General features: G+C 33.1%; 1 protein-coding gene across 1 annotated transcript in view; it reads left to right on the forward strand.

The window, feature by feature from the left end:
* LOC309636409 (uncharacterized protein) overlaps positions 1-1,322 on the forward strand; it is a 37,638-nt gene extending 36,316 nt beyond the window's left edge. Inside the window, 1 exon segment of the mRNA XM_082409583.1 lies at positions 723-1,322. The gene's annotated coding sequence lies outside the window, so the exon portion shown is untranslated.
* Positions 1,323-7,100: the final 5,778 nt, after the last annotated feature.

Below are 7,100 nucleotides of genomic sequence, written 5' to 3' on the forward strand. Positions count from 1 at the left end.
TGTACCAGTGAACAAAATAAATAGAGTCCTTGCTCTCAGAAAGCTCATACTCTAGTGAGTGGAGATGATAGACTTTAAATACACAAGCAAGTAAATATATGTTAGAGAGTGGTAAGAGCTAAGAAGAAAAAATAAAAAGGGCTAAAGAGACACAAAAAGATGGATACTGTACTGTTATAAATAGATTACTCAGGAAAGGCTGCTTTGAAGTAATGAAATGATTTGAAATCAGAACAAAGAATGGATAGAGTAAGGGAATGAACCTTATGCTTCTAGTGGGAAATGCATCCCAACACCAGAAATAGGAAGTACGGATGCCCTGAGGCAGATGTGTGCTTAAGATGTTTAAAGTACTGCAAGAAGGCAGCTGGCTAGAGAATAAGAGTGGGAAAAATGGCAGAGTAAAATTCAGAAAAATGGTGAGAAGCTTGATCACATGGGCCTTGGTGATCACATGGTAAATGTTTTAAAATATTTTATCCTAAGTGAGATAGGAAGCCCTTCAAGAGCTTTTGAAGAGAGAAATGATATAATCTAACTTAGATTTTGCAAAGATCACTCTGAGTACTTTTTGATGAATAGACTACAAAGGTCACAGATAGAAGCCAAGGGAAATGGCAAAAGCATATGGAAGAAAATCAAAGAAGAATCACAGTAAGGGTTGGATTGAAGGCTTCCAGGGATTACTATCTTAACCTTCTGTTCTTTTTTCTCTTCTTCAGAAAATCACAGGAAGTTCAGCTGTTTCAACTTCAAGAAACACTTTTACCAGTACAGAACACATGTTTAATCTTTTGTCTTTCAATGAAAATGAAAACAAATGAACGGGGTTGTTTTGGGTCTTCTAATAGAGAATAGACTTTCAGTTAAAATGGTGGATGGATGGAAATGAAGTGGAAGAAGCAAACTGGGTTTTCTAGTTTTATTGCATATAATATCTGCACTTCATTGAGTAAAGGGAACTGGTCATGACTTGCCCTCAGCAATAGGGTGAAAGGAGATGGTGCTCATCTGGAGACAAGAGCTGTAAATTGGTCAGCTCCTCCTTTATACACTCATCAAACCCCAGGCCTAGAATTGTGCAGAAGAAGTTTTCTAATATATTATTCAGCCAACGTCATAGCTTGAGTACATTTTTTTCTTCAGTAAGTTATGATTTTAGCAAATTACACCTATGTATCTTTCTTCCTATCTATAAGTTAATTTACTTTCTTGTTGATTATTTTCTTTCCAGATTTCTGCATATTTCCAAGCTTCAGGAAAATTTTATTATTTAGCAAACATTCGGTTATTGTCTAAAATAAATTGGGCTTTTGATTCAAGATTGTGTAACTGAGTATGTTTGTATGGAAAGACAAATATTATTAGATAAAGAACAGCAAAGAGAGTGGAGAGTGTCAGCAATGGAAGAGGAGAATGTTAAAATTTCTGGAAGGGTGAATCTTGGTAGAAGAATTTTGGCAACATGGTCATCTGAGCTACTAAGTAAGGAGATGTACCACTTCTGTTACCTACACACAAAATGCTGAATAAATATTTTAGTACATGATGAACTGCATTAAAAAAATAAAAGGATTCTCTAGATGTCAAATACAACCATAATAGATGATATTTATTATTGTATGTCAGGATTATTTTAAGGATTTTGATTGTTATAAGGGATTTTGTTTATATAAGTAGCTACTTTAACCCTCATAACAGCCCTATAAAGTAATCACTATCAATATTCCCATTTTACAGGTAAAGAAACAAAAGAAAATAGAGCTTAAATGATGTGCCCAAAGTCACACAGTTAGTAAGTGGCTGCACCAGGATTTGAAGGCAATCTTGCTCTCTCTGGAATCTCAATTATTAACCACTGTACCACCTTACATCTCCAAAGCAAGGAGAGACTGAAATTGTATGGGTTTGAATTGTAATTCAAACTTCAATTTAACTGAAGTTTGAATTGTAAGGTTAACTAACACTACAAAGATTCATGATGTTTAGGTTTCTGGACTTCACTTGTCCATGTGGAGACATGCGACACATCACAAAGGTTCAAAAATATACAGGGAGAGACTTCATTCTCTGCCTACTGCATGATAATATTAGAAACCTAATAACATAAAGACTGCCACACATTTCCACATAGTTGGAAATAAAAACACACACAGATAGTATATACATATACAAACATAAATTATGAAATATACATAAACACATATAAAAAGAAGGAAAAAAGTATAAACTAAGCATTCAACTTGAGAAGTCAGAAAAATACTGAACCATTTAGAAAATAGAAGAGAGCAAATAATAAAGATTAAAAAGAAAAAAATTAATGAGATGGTAACAAAACAAAAAATTGAACAGATCACTTAAAAAAAAAACCTGGTCCTTTAAAAAAGACTGGTGAGATAGCAGACGTTCAGCAAGACTGAGTATGAAAAAATAGAATTAGCACAAAGACAATATTAGAGATAAAAAGGTACAATAAATAGAGATAAACATAAATTTAAAAAACCATAAGAGAATACAGTACATAACATAGATGGAATTCTAGAAAAAGTGAATTAACAAGATTACTATTTAAGAAATGAAAAGCCAAATGGATCAATAACATTAAATTAATAAGTATTTTTTGTCATATCTACTGCAAAAATAATGAACAGACCCAGGTGATTGTAGACAAATGTCTTACAAAACGTTTAAGAAATTGATAAACTCAATTTTACATAAATGCTTACATAAAATGAAAAGAGAAGTAAACTCCAATTCTTTTACAGATCTAGTACAAAACTGATATGAAACTAGAGAAGTAGAAGCAAAGTTAGAAAAATACAGGCTGATTTTTCAGGAACATTGATGTAAACATTCTAAATAACATGTTAGCAAAGCAATTCCAGCCATATATGAAACATTACTAATATTTTTTAACCAGCTAGTATTTATTCTGGGAACACAGTTATAGTTTAATAATAAAAATAGTTGTGATAGCATTCCTCAAAATAAGAGATTAAAGGGAAAATTGTGATATTTTAAGGAGTTTAGAAGGCATTCAATAGTATTCAGAATTTGTTCATAATAAAAAAGAAAAACAGAGAGAAAAGCAATCCCTTAATCTAAGAGCATGTATCTAATAAAAGCCTATCAGGAAAATAGGAACAGAGGAATAACACTTAACATGAGAAAATCTATAGCTTTCTTGTACAGAAATATTAAAATATTATCTTTAGATAAAATAATATTTTTTAAAAATTCAATTTTACACTAGACTTCCAAGACAATAAAAACAAAAGTAAAAATATTTGGAAGCCAAGAAGCAAAACCATCACTATTCATGAAAAATATGGCATTATTTATTAAAAATTTCTTAGAATTAATAATATAGTCCCCACATTTGCAAGAATTGAGTCAATATATAACATTTAATAGCATTCTTATATTCAAAAGACAGCCAATTAGGAAGTACTTCTTGCTTTTTTAAAGCCTCTCTTTGCAAAAGTAACAAATATAACATACTTATAGAAAATCCTAAACAAATAGTTGCAAAATATATGTGGAAAAATATTTTTTAAAAACATTGAGTGATATAAAAGAAGATTGACTAGAATGAGGGATAGATCACCATCGTTGATAAGACAAATAAATGTAAAATTTTCAATTTTCTACCCAAATTAATCTATAAACCTAACAGAATCCCATAGAAAATCTAACAGAGTATTTTCTTGAACTTGACAGATTGTTTATACTGTTTGTTTGGAAGGTGAGATAGCAAGAATAGATAAGAGTAGAAGTGGCGGTCATGAGCAAAATTCATGTTTTTAAAGTAAAGCCAACAGATTGGATAAAGTTTTGAGAAAGAAAAAAAGAATTATGTGTTCCACTCTGAATAACTGGAACAATGAAATTGGCTTGAATAACTGTAAGAATAAAATGGAAAACACTCTCAGAGGAGGTAGATGGGAGATGTGGGTTGAAATGTCAAGATTGAGATATCTACCAGACATTCAAATAGATGCCTGTTGACATTGGCTATATGAATATGGTATTCAGGAAACAAGCATAGGCTGAATGTTAAAATGTTGGGTGCCTTCCTATATATAAACAGTATTGAAAACCAAGATACTGGATGAGGCTGCTAAATAAGTGAGGAAAAACAGAGCAGAGACCAAAGATATGAATTAACTGGCAAGCGTTACTAGAAGAAGCAGCCAGCTGAAGTAGGAGGAGAATCAACACAGGGTTGTTATTTGGAAGGCAAATGAATGAAGGGTTTCAGGAAGAGGTGAAAATATCACTGTGAAATGCTTCTATAGGTCAAAAAGGCTATTGGGGATTAAATACTTAGTTTGACAATGTGGAAGTCACTGGTTACATTAACAAGAGTCATTTTGGTAGGGGGCTAGAGACAAAAGGGTGATTGGAGCTCGTTCAAGACAGAATAAAAAACATTTGGAGACAGCAAGGATAGACAATGATTTTGAGGAGTTATGGGGAAGTGGCGCCAAGAGAGGGTTTTTTAATATGGGGTATTATAATGTATTTTTGTGGTTATAGTGTTGATATGAGTAAGTGGGAAAATCAATGATGTAAGAGAGTAATGTGACTATTGTTAAACAATGTCCTTGAGTAGGTGAGAGTGAATGAACAGAATGAAGAAAGTGATGGCTTGGCCTTAGATAGAATTATAGGAGTGAAGGCCAGGTATAGGAGACCAGGTAATTGTGAGTTAGTAGATCTTGAGACTAGAAATATTCTTTGGGATAAAATTGTTTGGGAAATTGGGCCCAAAGAGAAGGAAATATATTCCCAACATATCACTTTTCCAGACAGATTGCAATATGTACATAGCCAAAAATAATATAAATGTTCTTCATTGGTTCTTTAACATTTAGTTATTATAACAGACCAAGCACAGAAGGCTTGGTTGTGGATACACAAGTGAATGAAAATCTTAATAAGTTGACAATGTAAAATAAAAATATAGGTTAAAAATATTGGTATAATTGGAGGTGAGAAAAGACGGAGGAGATTGTATGAGGGCAAAAATCTTCAATTTACATAGAAGAAAAGTAAGCTACTGAGCAACACTGATGGAAGAGGAAATGAGGGTTAAATATATTATCTAATATTTAAAAATTGTGATATCAAATATTAGGTAGAATAGGATGTAAATGAGGCGGTGTAAATGAACTGCATCTCATTTTTCAAGGTGAACAATGGCATTGCTTGTATTTGATATATAAGAAAATAGAGGGATAAAATAGGCAAGTTATTGAGAATTCTGAAGATTACCACCAGAAAATAAAAATAGAAGTAATTTAGGGAAGTGACATGTAGGATACAGGATCAAAGATGGGGAGAGATACTGGAGAATATGGTTTTTATTAAACACTTTGCTGTACTACTGGATTAGTTGCCTTAAATGGGCATAATTTGACAAAATATCTTAAAATTATAATCTATCAACACTTTAATACTGTATAGTCATCAAAAATGAGATAGTTCTTAATGTGTTGACTTTTTTAGAGGTTTGTCATACGTTGTCAAATTTTTAAAAAGCAAATTATTGATAATATGGGAAAGAAGTTATAGGTAAATATGTGTTTGTCAGTTATCTATTGCTGAGTAACAAACTACCCCAAACTGCAGTGGCTTAAAACAATAAACATTTACTATTGTTCACAAGTTGACCAGTTCACTGAGTGGCTCTTGTATTTGGAATTATTCATGTGTCTGAGATCACCTGCATGTAGGGTAAGCATCTATACTGACATTGTTGGGACCTCCTATGTTTTTGGAAAGCATCTGGCTTTGGAAAGTGTAAATACAGAGTGAAGTAAGTCAGAAAGAGAAAAACAAATATCATATATTAATGCATATATGTGGAATCTAGAAAAATGTTACAGACGAACCAGTTTGCAAGGCAGAAATAGAGACACAGATGTAGAGAACAAACGTATGGACACCAAGGGGGGAAAGTTAGGGGGGATGAATTGGGAGATTGGGATTGACATATATACACTAATATGTATAAAATAGATGACTAATAAGAACCTGCTGTATAGCACAGGGAGCTCTACTTCACTGTACAGTAAAAACAAATGAAACATTGTAAAACAACTATACCCCTATTAAAAAAAAAAAAAAGCTGGTCTAGCATGACCTTGGCTGAGACAACTGGGCTTTCCTCTACGTGATGTCTCTTATTCTCTAGTAAACTAGGCCAGGCTTATTCACATGGAGTTTCAGGTGTCCAAGAGGGTGAAGTGCACAATGCTTCTGAAGATCTGTGCTCAGAACTACACAATGTCCCTCTACTGTATCATGTTGGCCAAAACCAAGTTACAAGGTCAGTCTGTAGTCAGAGCAAAGGGCATGGATACAAGTAGGCCAATGATTGTGGCCATCAATAAAATCAGTATTGTATTATGCATTTTTTATAAGCATAGAAAAAGATTCACAAAGATGCAAGCTAAACATATAATTGCATTATATATGTGTTGTATGTTTGTAATGTGAAATTAAAGAAGCTGGATGATCCTACTCTGTTTCACAAAATTTTCTATTGTTTCATTTTCATGGAAAACATCTATGTATTATTTTAAGAAATCTTTAAGAGTTCCTTGTGCATTTAACAGATAAAAATATACACATGAATCTCATGGATAAACAATACCCAGAACTGACAAAGTAGCAGATGAGGAGAGAAATAAAGAGATCATTTATCTGGGTTTTTAAAACTGTTTGGCAGTTCTCAGTCAATTTCTCGCTCCCCTTCCCCCAAGGCTTCTAAGTTCACACTTCATTTCCGGGGTTGAGGAGACATCAGTCAAGTGAGGCACTCCTACTATTTAGTGGCTAAGGGGTGGCACAGAGACAAATAAGGGTCAATTTGACTTATTAACTGTGTTAAAAATAGTCTGGAAAACAACATAGAAACTTACGTTTGTGACCCTGTGTGTGTGTGTGTATGTATTTCATTCTGGTGACTTTGTTACAGTAAGGAGAAAAGTCAGTATTCACTTCCTGTGTTCTAAAAGAGAGAAGCTACATATCAGAGGAGGAGTCAAATTCTATCCTGTCAAAGAATGAGAGAATTTGAGAAGCTGTAGTTT

Source organism: Balaenoptera physalus (assembly GCF_965194825.1).
Source record: "Balaenoptera physalus genome assembly, chromosome: 10".
Lineage (NCBI taxonomy): Eukaryota > Metazoa > Chordata > Mammalia > Artiodactyla > Balaenopteridae > Balaenoptera > Balaenoptera physalus.